General features: G+C 40.1%; 1 protein-coding gene across 1 annotated transcript in view; it reads left to right on the plus strand.

Annotated features, from left to right (window-relative positions):
- Positions 1-10,461: 10,461 nt before the first annotated feature.
- Positions 10,462-13,415, plus strand: part of EIF4E3 (eukaryotic translation initiation factor 4E family member 3) — a 40,501-nt gene continuing 37,547 nt past the window's right edge. The window contains exon 1 of the mRNA XM_025050801.1: positions 10,462-10,608. The gene's annotated coding sequence lies outside the window, so the exon portion shown is untranslated. The remainder of the gene's footprint in view (positions 10,609-13,415) is intronic.

Raw genomic sequence — 13,415 nt, forward strand, 5'->3', positions numbered from 1 at the left:
GGCCCTCCAGCCCTCGCCCTGAAGCCAGACAACTCATTTCTTCCCTATATGTTGCCCTGGTGCCTTTCAAGCTGCTATGCCCAGAGTTGGAGTTCAGAGCGAGTGAGTCCATCAGTAAGTTTGCGTGCAGGCCCTCCAAGAGTAGCACCTGGGTCTCCACCCGACCTCATCTCACTCAGCCACAATCTCTTCTGGTTTTCACAGGTAGATCTTGTAGGAACTTCTCTTCCCAGCACTGGAGCCCTGGGCTAGGGAGCCTGGTGTGGGGCTGGGATCCCTCGTTCCTCGAGGGAGAACCTCTGTAGCCAAGATATCTCTCCCAATTTTTAACCACTACATGTGAGTGTGGGACCAGCCCCTTTCACGTCTCTGCCCCTCCTACCAGTCTCGAGACAGCTCCTTTTGTATGTCCTTAGTTGTAGGGCTTCTGTTCAACTAGACTTCAGGCTATTCTTAGTGATGATCTATAGTTCAGATGATCTATAGTTCAGTCTTCTTCTTTTCTAATGTAAGCATTTCGTGCTATAGATTTCTTTTTCAATAGTGTTTTAGCTGCATCTGCCATATTTTAATATGTTGTATTTTCATTTTCACTCAATTCTATGCATATTTAAACTTTCTTTCAGATTCCTCTTTAGCCTATGGATTATTTATGTTTGTACTAGTCAACTTTCAAGTGTTTGGAAATTTTGCTGTTGCCTTCCTATTATTGGTTTCTTTTAAACTTGTTAAGGTTTGTTTTATGTCCAAGATTTAATCTGTATTGGTGAATATTCCAGGAATATTTGAAAAAAATGTGTTCTGCTTAAGTGCTATATAAGTCATTTAGGTACTATTGGCTTATTTTGTTGTTCATTTCTTCTGTATCCTTGCTTATTTTTTGTCTAGTAGTTTTATCAATTGCAGAGAGTGGGGTACTGAAGTTCTCAACTATAAATGTGGATTGCCTATCTCTCTTTTACTCTATCAGCATTCCTTTTTTTAGATTAATGTTTATATGACATACATTTTTCCATCTTTTTTCTTTCAACCTACCCATGTTGTTTTCAAGCGAGTTTTTTGCAGATAACATATTGTTGGATCATGGGGTTTGTTATTCTTGCCATTGTTTTGTTTTGTTTTTAATACACTTTGTCTCATAAAGGTAGAAGCCTAAGCTCCCCTGTTGGCCTTGCTGACTTGAGTAGAGGTGGGTAACAGTTTTTTCCATGGTGTTTGGCTGGTGTAGAACAGTTATTGTCTAAAAGTTTTCTGTCTTGGTAGGCTGCTGCTTTTCTTGTTGTTTGGCTAGAGAAAGCGGACTTTTCTTGGGATTTTTTGCCCCTGCTCATTGGCATTTCCACATTGCCAGCTTCTCCAGTTCCAATCTGGGCTATACAGAGCAGAAAAAAAAAAAACCAGGAAACTCATCACCATGTCATTCCTTGGGTTCCGAGGTTCCTAGCTGGTGTGCCTCCTTCTTGTCACCTTTCAGAGTCATCTTATGTTTGTTTTATATATAACGCTCAGATTTTTTTCACTGTACTTAGTTGGAAGAATTAAGGAAAACATGTCTATTCCATCTTTCTGGAAGATGAATTATTATCTATTGTTTCTGAAAGGATATTTCACAGAGTATAGAATTCTTGGTTGACAGTTTTTTTCTTTTGGTACTTTAAAGAGGCTGCTCTTATGACTTGTATTATTTTCCGTTAAAAGTCACTTCTAATCCTTATTTTTATTTCTTTGTTCATAAGTGTCTTTTTTCTGGTATTGAGCAATTTGATTATGCTCTGCCTTGGTGTGATTTCACAGGTAGATGTTGTAGGAACTTCTCTACGACAGATGACTAACCATTCTTACGTCATGTGCTAAACTGTTGTATTTTTGTAGTTGAACTCTGATGTTTACTAGGTCCCATAGCATTTATTTAGTAGATATACATATGCTTTGTAGACCAGATACATAACCACTTTTTTCAGTGTTTTGTTTTGAACATTTGGGGACAAAATTTAAATACTTTCTTAAGTCAGAGGCCCAGCTTATTTTTCAGATGATATAGCGATGCCTTCATGGAGTGAAACTTGTCCTCAGAAGAGAGTTTACAAATGGAGAGCACAAGCTTGGAACCAAGCCAACTTGGGTTTGGACTCCATGACCCTGGCTGTGTAATTGTGGGAATTTTATTTAACCATTTTAAGCCTCTTAGGTATAAAATGGGGATGATAATCATACCTACTTCATAAAGTTGACATGTGGAGTAGATGAGATAAGTAAATGTGGGACATAGTTAAACACTCCTGAAAGGGTAGCTATTACTACTGTTGGTTTTATTTTTTTAATAGCCTTTATTTTTAGAACAGTTTTAGGTCACAGCAAAATTGAACTAAAGGTATAGAGTTTTTCCTTATATTCCCTGTCCCTACATATGTATAGCCTCCCTGACTATCAACACCCTCCCGCCAGACTTGTACATTTGTTACAATCATTGAACCTACATTGACACATTATTATCACCCAGAGTCCATAGTTTACATTAGGGTTCATTCTTGGTGTTGTACATTCTGTGGGTTTGGACAAATGTACAGTGACATTTTTCCACCATTATAGTATCATACAGAATAGTTTCACTGCCTTAAATAATCCTTTGTCTATTTGTTTTTCCCTACCCCCTAACCCCTGGCAACCGCCGATCCTTTTACTGTCTCCATAGTTTGCCTTTCCTAGAGTGTTTTTTGAACATTGTTATGTATCCTTTACAGATTGGCTCCTTTTGTTTTAGTAATGTGCATTTAAGTTTCCCTATGTCTTTTCATGGCTTGATAGCTCATTTCTGTTTATCACTGAATATTATTTCATTGTCTAGATGTACTGCAGTTTATTTTTTCATGCATCGGCTGAAAGACATCTTATTTGCTTCCAAGTTTTGGCAATTATGAAAAAAGCTGCTGAAAACATTTGTGTGGAGGTATTTGTGTGAACATTTTTCCAACTTCTTTAAGTAAATACCAAGGAGCGCAATTGCTGGATCCCATGGTAAGAATATGTTTAGTTTTTTGTAAGAAACTGCCAAATTGTCCTCCTAAGTGGCTGTACCACTTTGCATTCCCACTAGCAATGTATAAGAGTTCATGTTGCTCCACATCTTTGTCAGCAGTTGTTGCTGTCAGTGTTTTGGATTTCAACCATTCTAATCACTGTGTAGTGATATCACACTGTTACTTAAATTTGCAATTCTTTGATGCCATAAGATGTAGCAACATCTTTTCATATTCTTATTTGCCAAGTGTTTTCTTTGGTGAGGTATCTGTTCACACCTTTTGCCCATTTTGAAATCAGGGTTTTTATAATCTTAATGTTGATTTTAAGAGTTATTTGTATACTTGACGCTGTTGGTATTGTTATTATTATTGAATCATTATTATTTTGTGATAGAAAAAGGCTTTCATTAAGACCTCAGCATTCTAGGCTGCAAAATGTGAGAAAAAAAATTTGGGGGCGAGGTAATTGGAGAAATTATTTTCACCTGAAAAAGAAAAAAATAATCGATGTTCTCCTATGATTACCTTGATCCAAAAAGAATTTTAGGCTGCCTCTTAGATACAGGAGCCTTCCGTGCTATAAATTCCTCCCACAAAATTAGCTTATGCTCTGTGTTTCTTAACGATTGTCTTTTTAAGTAGTGGGAAAAGACACAGCATTGCCTTTCTTCTGTGTCTTCCTAAGAAGTCTGTGGATTAACAAGGGGCTATGCTGTAATAAGCAGTGGTGACAATACACCTGTTTGCAAGACACTCCAACTTCCTGAGAACTATTCTGGCCTAGACTATTCTGTAAAAAACAGTCATTAATGCTACTGAAGAAAACTGTGCCCCACTGTACATAAAGGCAGTATTATATTCTCTGGTTTTTATTCTCCTACTCTTTCACTATGCATCAGTAGATTTATGTCATGGAATTTTTTTATGCACCAATTCTTTTGCAAATAATTTTAATTCTCCTTTTTATGAGAGTGAGGCTCCGTGTCCATGTATTCCTATATAGAAAAAAGGAAATTATTGTTTTTAATGCAGACTTGAAATAAATATAATGGGTATCAGCTACAACAATTTCTCCCCATTTAGAGGAGATGAACACCTAGTTAGATGAAGAACGTCATTCCTTGTATAATTTGAAAACATACTGTTTCCATGACAACTTGTACTTACCAGCTTGCCTGGTAAAAGAATGTTTGAATTCTTTCTTTGATAAAAGATTTGACCAAGCACTTGGGTTCCAGTTTTTTAATTCCTATAATTTAATTGCAGTTTGGGGCTATTTCTTTTTAACATGGCTGCTTTTGAGGGAAAGAAACTTAGAGACCATTTTGGGAGTAACCTCATGTTTTAAATAAAAGGAGAGGATTCACAGACCAAATGCTGATGAGCATAGAAAATAAAGTTATTTTTGCAGATTGTAATCCTTTTTTGATATCTTCTCGTTAAATTAAATCAACAGAAATGATGAAACAACTTATTAAGATAAAGCTATTTCATTTGGCCAAGAATGATTCAGTTATTCATTTTCATCTGGACATTATGATTATTAGACTTGTTTCCTCGATGCTAATCTTGCCTTTATGGGTAGTTTCTATTCGCTTACACTGAATTTTGATTCTTGTAACGAGTGTGGTTTTGTTAATGATTTTTCTTCAGAATGAAATATAGGAAATTATTTGCATCATTAACTATGCTTTTGCAAAATATGAAAAAGATGGTACTGTATTTTATTAACAAGATTATATTCCATGTAATATGAAATACTTCAGTCCGATAAGCAAGAAAACATGACCTTTGGGCATTTTAGAAATGATAGAGAATCCACTCAAAGTTAGGATAATTCAGGGTTTAGTTCTGGAAGTTTTTGAAGGGACAAAAATGATTCTTAGCTATCTCCAAGATCATTGTAAACATTTGTGACAGTAAACATTTGTGACACAAAATAGACGTGCAAAGTGATCTGTGGGGGTGCCATATTTATCATAACCCCCCTTAGAGACCACATTTTGTAATGGACCGAGTATGATCAATATGTGCCTATTTTTCACTTCCCAGAAAAAAGACACTATCTTATCATAAAAACTAAGAAACTCTTAAAGAAATATAAGTTGCATAACTTGCAACCTAATATTATGTGTATAATATGTAACAAATGAAAACCAACAGGAAAGGAGTAAATCATTGACAGTATCATTCTGTATTGGGAGTATGCAATTCCTACTAATGGTAAAAGAAAAGAGATTAAGTAACTGCTGAAGTTTCATTGGCTAAAATGCTGGTTGAAAGCATCTTCATGATCCTAATGGAGCACTTTGCACGGTAATTATAGTTCTGAAAATTTTATGCAATTACAATTTTTTCAGAAAATAATATGGCTTCTCAAATTGTAGAGTACACTCGGCTCTTAAGAAGTAAAATGACTTATAAAATATTTCAATGTACACTTTAATAATAAATGTTTTAATCATAGATTGTTTTATTATTCAGATACTTATTGAGTGTCCACTACACAAACAAACTTTATAATATTATGTGAGGACTACAAAGGCGAGCTCCTCATCCTCAGGGAGCTTAGGCTAATGTGGGAAATAAGGTACAGGTTGTCATCGTATATCTGACTCATCACCTAATATTTTGCTTTGTAAGTTGATATTTTCTGTATCAGGATTTCTTATGGTACTGTATTTTATCGATGTGATTATTTATATGAAGTGATTATTTAAGCTTAGAAAGCACAATGCCCTTATTCAGAGCACTGGCTTGCAAAATGTTCCCCTAAATGATGTCTGAGTAATATCTGAAAGCTAAAAAAAAAAAAAAAAAACCCAAAAAACAAAATAAAACTTATCCCTGAAGCAGCTTCTTAGCTGTAAAGAAGTAACCAGCTCAATGCTGAATTATGCAAGTACTTGTCAGCTGGCAATGGGGATTAGAGGACTCTACAATAGATACAGAAAACCAAGTGAAATGGGCAGTGCTCTGTGGATATGCTCTTGGCATGACCAGCCATTCCAGTTTGCCTAGGACTGAGGAAGGGTTTTCCGGGACTTCCAGTGCTCAAATCACAACAGAAAACAACAACCCACACTGTGTGGCATCTTGTGACTTATGCAGGGCCTCCCAACCGGACAGCAATGTAAAGCAGGTATCATTAACACACTCATTTTTCAATTGAGAAAAAAAGAGACTCAGAGAGGTTGAATGATTTGTCCCAAATCACACAGCTCTTAAGTGTGGGCTTAAGCACACATTTTTGGACTTCCTTCTGCTCACATTGCCTCTCTACTGTCTATCTTTTCCTCTCCTTTAAAATCTGCCAAAGACTGACTCCAGGCCTGCCGGCCTTCCTCTTCAGATCCAGTTTCTGATCTGAGTGATCCTCACATGTCTGGTTCATTGGCCTGGGAGAGCATTAGTATCTACCCTTTGATAAGGAGCCAGTGATTTGCAGAGTATATCATTGCAGGGCTGCGTATCATGGGGCCAAACCTTGGTAACAATCTAAATGCCCGACACTAGGGGTTGGTTATGTGAATCAGTGGTCCTCTAATCAGTAAAAAGTCCTGTGCAGCCACAACAAAGGTCCCTTCATCTGAATTCTTCGACTGGCCACAGGGCCAATGATTTTGAAATCTCTGTGACTCTTAATCAAGGAAAAGCACGGTTACTTCCAGTGTTCCCTTTGTCAGGGTAACAGGTTCCTGAAGAAAGTAGTTTGGATACCTGCTTAGCTATCACTTTGGAATTCTAGATTTCTTGCCCCTTTCATGGTTAGGTTGGTTGGTTGATCTCTGATTGAACTTGCCCTGGCCCTTGAAGGATGGTTAGAGAATTTGGGCAAACAAGAAAAGAAAGGTCTCAGGAAAAAGAAGGGAGATGTGAGTGCACACAGTGTGTTTACTCAGTGGGGACTAGACAGATAACTGGCTCAGTAAAGTCGAATCTCCATATGCCAGATGCTGCACTAGGAACGGAGGAGATGGGTGGAGGAGAGGGTCACAGACCAGCCCTCAGGAATTCATGTAGTCACAGACTTGAGGATGCCTCGAGGGGAAGAAGGTACATCCAAATATGTTTATTTACAAACACATACATTTAGTATATGTTTACATATTTCCAAGCATATGTGAATATAGGTATACATACACACACATATAACCAAAATAAAAGGAAATATACTTGCAAATGCTATTATTTTATTTTTTTCTCCCTCTTTAATTCCACCCCTCCCCCCGCCCCCTACACACACACTTCCACCCCTGACCCATGGATGTTGCCATTTCCCCTTAAGAACTGGATCTCTGAAGGTGGGGCGTCCCCTTCCACACTCTCGCAGTATGCAACCGGGGCCTGGTGCACACAGGACATGGTAGGTGGCTCCACCTGGGGTGTGAACACAGGACCTTATGTGTGCAAGGCAGAAGTGCTAACCACTACACTATGGAGCCACCTCCACAACTGCTTTTAGAAAGGTGGATTAAGTGGGGAGGATTTCAAACGCTAGACTGGAGATTTCAGAACTCAGCCTGTGAGAGACAGCCATTTAGGGCTTTTGAGCAAAGAGGAAATGGGGAAAGTGCATTTTAGGAAAACTAATCGGCCATCCACGAAAATGATAAACTGGCAGAGGAGAAAGACTAGAAATTGAGAGATGAATTCATACTGTTTTCAATCAATGGCTATTGTATACCCAGTTCATTTCCTTAACAACTCTTGGTGGTGTGGCCAGCCCCATGCAAGGCTCCAGAACAAAGTGCACAAGAGGGGCCCAGCCTTCGTGGACAGGATGTTCTGGTGTGGGAGACAGGTAGTAGATCGGTGCAGCTTGCTATAAAAGGAATAATTAGGGAGGAGGGAGGACCTGCTCTAGAGTTGGAGGGTGGGGAAGATCTTGCCTAGGAGGGCTGAGTGGGAGAAGGGTCCAGCCATGTAGAGCAGAGAGATTGGTGGTTTAGGAGAAGAAATAGCATATGCAGATGCCTCCAGGCTGCTGAGAAGCTTGGAGGAAGGAAGAAGAGGACAGCCATGTGTTTGGAAAGGCAGGAAGGATCCAGAAGATGCTAAGCCCTGTTGGGCCCAGGAAAGAGTTTGGACTTTGTTCTGAGAGCAGTAGGAAGCCAGTGAAGCACATCAGGCATGATCGAATCAATGTCTGGGACAGTTGCTCAGACTGCTGTTTGGGAGTGGGTTGGAAGTGGAAGTACTGGAAGCAGGGAGACCAGTGAGGAGGGTGTTGTGCTTGGCTGGAACTCAAGAAGTGAGACTGAGAGTGGGTGGAACCACTAGGAATAGAGATGGAAGATCAACACAAGGGGTGCAGGAAGAACAAAAGAAAGACTCTGTTTGGCTGATAGGTGGATTTGGATGTGGAAGGTGGGACAACTGAACCTCAATGTCACATTTTCCATGCTTGGTGACTGGGAGGACCTCGGTCTCCTCACTGCAAATGCTTAATGCTATCTCCTTTATCCTTTTTCCCTCCACTTGCCACTCTGAACCAGACCTCCAGAGATCTTTTAGATTCTAGATAATAACATTGGTTGAGCTTTTTCTGTATGTAGCTTACAGGATGCATTAGACATATTTCACTTACATGCCTCCGAGCTGCCCCTTGAGGCAGTTCTTGTCATTTTCTCCATGTTCCAGATGAGGAATCCGGAGCTCAGCAAAATTAATAACTTCTTGAAGTCACACAGCTTACCCATGGCAGGATCTTGGTTAAAGTGGGATTCAGCATCGCTTTAAAAGTGATTGCTTTTAAACCATGCTACAGCCTCCTCTGATGACCCCAGATTCCTAGAGGAGTTTCAGGTCTCCCAGACCCCTCCAAGCCATCGCCCTAGGACTGAGCAACTGCAACACTTGCCTTTGCTGGAAGCTTCAGTCAGGGACTTGTGCCCCAGGCCTGTGCCTCCCTGTGCCTCCTTGTGTCCTGTATCTAGGGAGACAGAGGTCTGCCATCTAGTGGCCACTGCCTTCCTTTGTCTCCTGAGCTTATAAAAGGAAAATGCAGTTCCCACTACAAGACAGACCTGCATATTTATAGCATCACACTCTATAAACAGGAAACTTCTCAGACTTAGAGAAGGAGCCCTGTAATATAAACATAGATAATTGCCAATGAATTCCTCTGTCCATTCAACAAGCATTAAAAAAAATGCATACATACACAGTCATTCCACTCTAAAGTAAGCTCCCTGAGACAGGGAATATTTTTCTGTATTGCTCATTAATGAATCTCAAGAGCCTAGGACAGTGTGGCATTTGCATAGCAGACATGCAACAAATACTTATTGAGTGTAGAATGAATACCTAACATTTACTGCATCTTACTATATACTAGTCACTTGACATGTACATTTTTTCATTTCATCTTAACGATGCCTTGAGAGGTAGGCATGGGCAGAATGCCCATTTCTGAGACTGAGGCACAGAGAGATAAGAAGCTTTCTAGATTTGGGAAGAGCTGGCTTTTCACTCAAATTTTCTGACTTTAGAGATCCTAGGTTTAACTATTGGGCATAGTGCCTTCTGTGTACATCTACTGTGTGCCAGGCCTTGTGTGTGGCATAGCCACTATTTAGACAAGTGGTAGTACCTCCAGGGGACCACCAGCCATTTCTCTCCAAAGTTTTGACTTCACTGACTGCGGTTTCCCTTCCTGCAGTGCTATGTCAAATGGAGAGAATTCAGGAAAGGCTAGCTGGCCAACATTGAGTCCCCGTCGCTTGTGAGCTCAGTGGCTGTGTGACCTTGCATGGTGTCCCAAACCTCAGTTTCCTTGCTGGTCAAAGGAAGAGACTGAGTTAGGATACCTGCCTTCTCATCCAGCTCCATCATTCTACTGTTCCTGTAACTCCCAGGGAGCCTGATGTGAGTGGAAAATAGAGGACCACTTGTTACTAGGCAACCAGCACCCAGCTCACCCATGTTGCCATGGTGATGATGAAAGTTGGGCTGATGGGATTACCAGCTCCTGCTAATTGCATATGAGAGCTCAAGGTCTCTGTCTCTTTCTTGCTTGCTTGCTTGGTCTTACTTTCTCATTCTTTTAGGAACTGTGGGGAGATCTCCCCCATCTGCAGTGTCCTCAAGGCATCCCTATTGCAATGGAAAGCAACTGGAAATGGAGCTTGGCTCTGTTTCTGAGTAGCTGTGTGATATTGCATAGGTTACTCGGCTTCTCTGGGCCTCCATTTCTCCATTTGGAAAATGAAGGTATTGGAATAGTGATCCCTGTCTAAGGCTCTTCCAGGCTCTTAAATCTTTGATGCCTGGGGAGCATGTCAGGGGAGCAGACCACACTGTTACTAGGCAACCAGTAGGCACCCTGCCCAAGTTGCCTTGGTGACTGGATGCTGGAGGGGAAGGGAGTAGCTGCTGCAGCTAACTGCTTAATTATTTATGAATACCTCAAGTCCTTTTTGTTGTTTTCGTTGCTAGGGGCTGTGGGGTTACCTTCTCTTCCTTCCTCCTGCCACCCCAAGTCGTCTGAGTTGCGTGTTTACTCAGTGGTAGAGCACGTTGGCCTGGATCTCAAGCTACCCACGTTCTAGTCCTGCTCTGTCATTTTCTAGAGCTGTGGCCTCAGGTAAGTCACCTACCTCCCTGGGCCTCAGTTTCCTCATTTGTAAAGTGATGGTTTTGCTTAGGTAATCTACAAGTTCCCTTTCTACCCTGAAATTCTAATTTGTGCTGTCCAGTTAACAAAGTAGAGAAGATGAGGGGAATTTTCCTAATTTGTTACCTTCTAAGGATGATTCTGAAGAGCAATAACAATAGTTAAGTCTCATACATTTCAAACAGGAAGAGAATGAAAGTTATGCTCACCGTTCTCTCCTTGCCTCTCACCTTAGTCATGTTGCCTGAACTCTTTTATTAACCTAAAGGTTATTTAAAGTTTTTTTGCATAGCACCTACTTCCAAAATATATTTGAGGGGCTGTATTAGATGTATATGTGAAATTAGGCCATTAAAATAAAAATAGCAATAAAGTAATATAAAAATAGGATGCTTCTTCATTGGTTAATACTGATGTTGTGACTGAGCATCAGATGTAATGTTGAGCATCCTGGAAGCGAAAGCAAAAAGAGACAGAGGTACATAATTGTTACTCAATAAAGAAAAATTGCCAGACTGTTCTTAATTCTCAGTTCTGAAAATAATTTGTCATATGGTGCATACTGTCTTTTAGAAACTGAAGGTGAAACTATTAAAATAATAGTTGTCATTAAAAGGTAAAGAAGCTAAAGTTGACAGTTTGACTAATTCTAATCATTAGAAAACAAAAACTCCCTTTCTACCAATGCCTTAGGATTTTATAAAGATAAATGTCCCTTACTAAGTATAAGTTTTCAGAATCAACTATTATTTATAAATTAGTTATATATAAATTCATGTAACCATTTTGTACAGTAATTTAGCAATATGTATCAAATTTTTAAACACAGGCAAAAATTTGACTTTAAAACTGTTCTGAAATAAACTTGTGCAGATTAGGAAAGACATTAAATATAAAATTGCTATGGTAGCATTATTTGTAAAAGAAAATGACTACAAACCACAGAAATCTTGAGGGTTAGTGAATTAAATTATATTACTTCTTCAGAATGGATTACTTTGCAGCCCTTAAAATGAAGTAGACCTATGTTTTGATATGGAAAAAATCTTCAAATATATAATGTAAATTAAGATAAGGAGGTCAGCAATGGTATAAAATACTTCTATTTCTGTTTTAACGAATATAGATAGGTATGTGATTTATATATCTAGATATATGCTTTTATGTACATACTTGCATTTTTCTGGAAGGAAACTGTTAACAGTGGTTTCCTCTGACCAGAAAATTGATAGCCTTGGGATGGAGGGAGACTTACTATTCATTGCCTTATTTTTAATATGTGGACCTGTCAGTTTTTTAGTTGGACAGGCTTATAGAGCCTGGCAGTTAAAAGCCTAGACTCTGGAGTCTGAATACCTGTGTTCAAATTCTGGTTCTGTCACTTATTAGCTGTGTGACCTTGGGGTTAATTTAACTTCTACATTTCTCATCCATAAAATGGGCCAATAATAATAACTTCCTCATTAGATTTTTATGAGAATTAAATGAGTTAATACGTGTAAAGTGTTCAGACAGTCTAAACAATGCCATATATGTATTTTCTTGGGAGAAAAAAGGTGAAATTTTAAAAATGTATCTAACCAAAAGGACCTCCAATATCTCAAAGTTGGAAGAACTTTATAACTACATCGCTGCTTCCAGATCATGTTGCATAGAAACTGTTTGAAGGAGGGATCAAAAAGCAGTGGTCTTGTGTTCATTGTTATTTTATCTGGACTTGAATACCTTTTAGGAAAGGCACCTACCCTGGGATTCATAATAGGTGTTTACAGTGGCTGTGAAGACCCTGAACTCATCTGGTTTTGCAGCTCCTATTTTATTCCATCCCAGTGAATGCTCAAACTAAAAGCAGAACAAATGTAAGGCCAGGTAGAAAATCTATGAAGAGATGAAGAGATAGAACTGTACATCCACAGTTGTTAAAGGCCAGAGACTTTCCAGAAATACAAAGTTAAAAGAGGTATCCATGTCCATGCTGGTTATAACGTGTGTTCACATGCCCTCATGTCTCTCCTCTTTTGAGAGAGTGACAGAGACCTGACCTGGTAAGAGGCGGTGCTAGGAAGAACCCTCAGGAATCTTATGGCCGTAGGGACTTCCTCTTTATTCAGAGGTGCAGAAAGCAGAGGGTTCTGTGTTCTAGACTGCCAGGTTTCTTCCTCCATTTTTGCAGATACTTTGGGACAAGCACGGAGTACTTCAGCTGACTTTGGGAACCTTCCTTCGAAGTTGGCCACACTTTGGGCCAGGCATAGGCCTCTCACTATGGGCACATGGTGAAGGTGGGATGGGGGCTCTAGTCCCTTCAAATCGGCTGAGTTTGGAAACATGCTGTCACCATGAGGAATTCAAGGCTGACCTATTGCAACTTCATGCCTGAGTCTGTAGTCTCTGTCTGTCAGGTCCTTTCTGCACTCTTGGGCACTCCAGTTTCTTCATCCATTTGGCCAGAGGTTCCCCTTGTATCTTTCACATCCAACTATGCTTCCATCTCCTCTTTCATCCCTCACTCCTACTCCAATCATCTACCAACTTTTCCACCCATCCCTCAGACTGTTGATATGTCTATCCACCCCACCTCCCAACCCTCCATCTTCCTGTAGCCTGTCCATCCAACTCGCCAACCTCCTGTCTGGTCGCTTGATGGGTCCTGTTCCCTTGAGCCGCATAGCCCTCGAAGACATCCCTGGCCGCTGCTCTGGCCTGGCTCCGCGGTGGTCGGCGCCTGTGCCGAATCGGCCTCCCACCTCGCCCTGGGCCGCCTGCTGGTGTTTGGC

Source organism: Pteropus alecto, unplaced genomic scaffold, assembly GCF_000325575.1.
Source record: "Pteropus alecto unplaced genomic scaffold, ASM32557v1 scaffold75, whole genome shotgun sequence".
In the NCBI taxonomy this organism is placed as follows: Eukaryota; Metazoa; Chordata; class Mammalia; order Chiroptera; family Pteropodidae; genus Pteropus; species Pteropus alecto.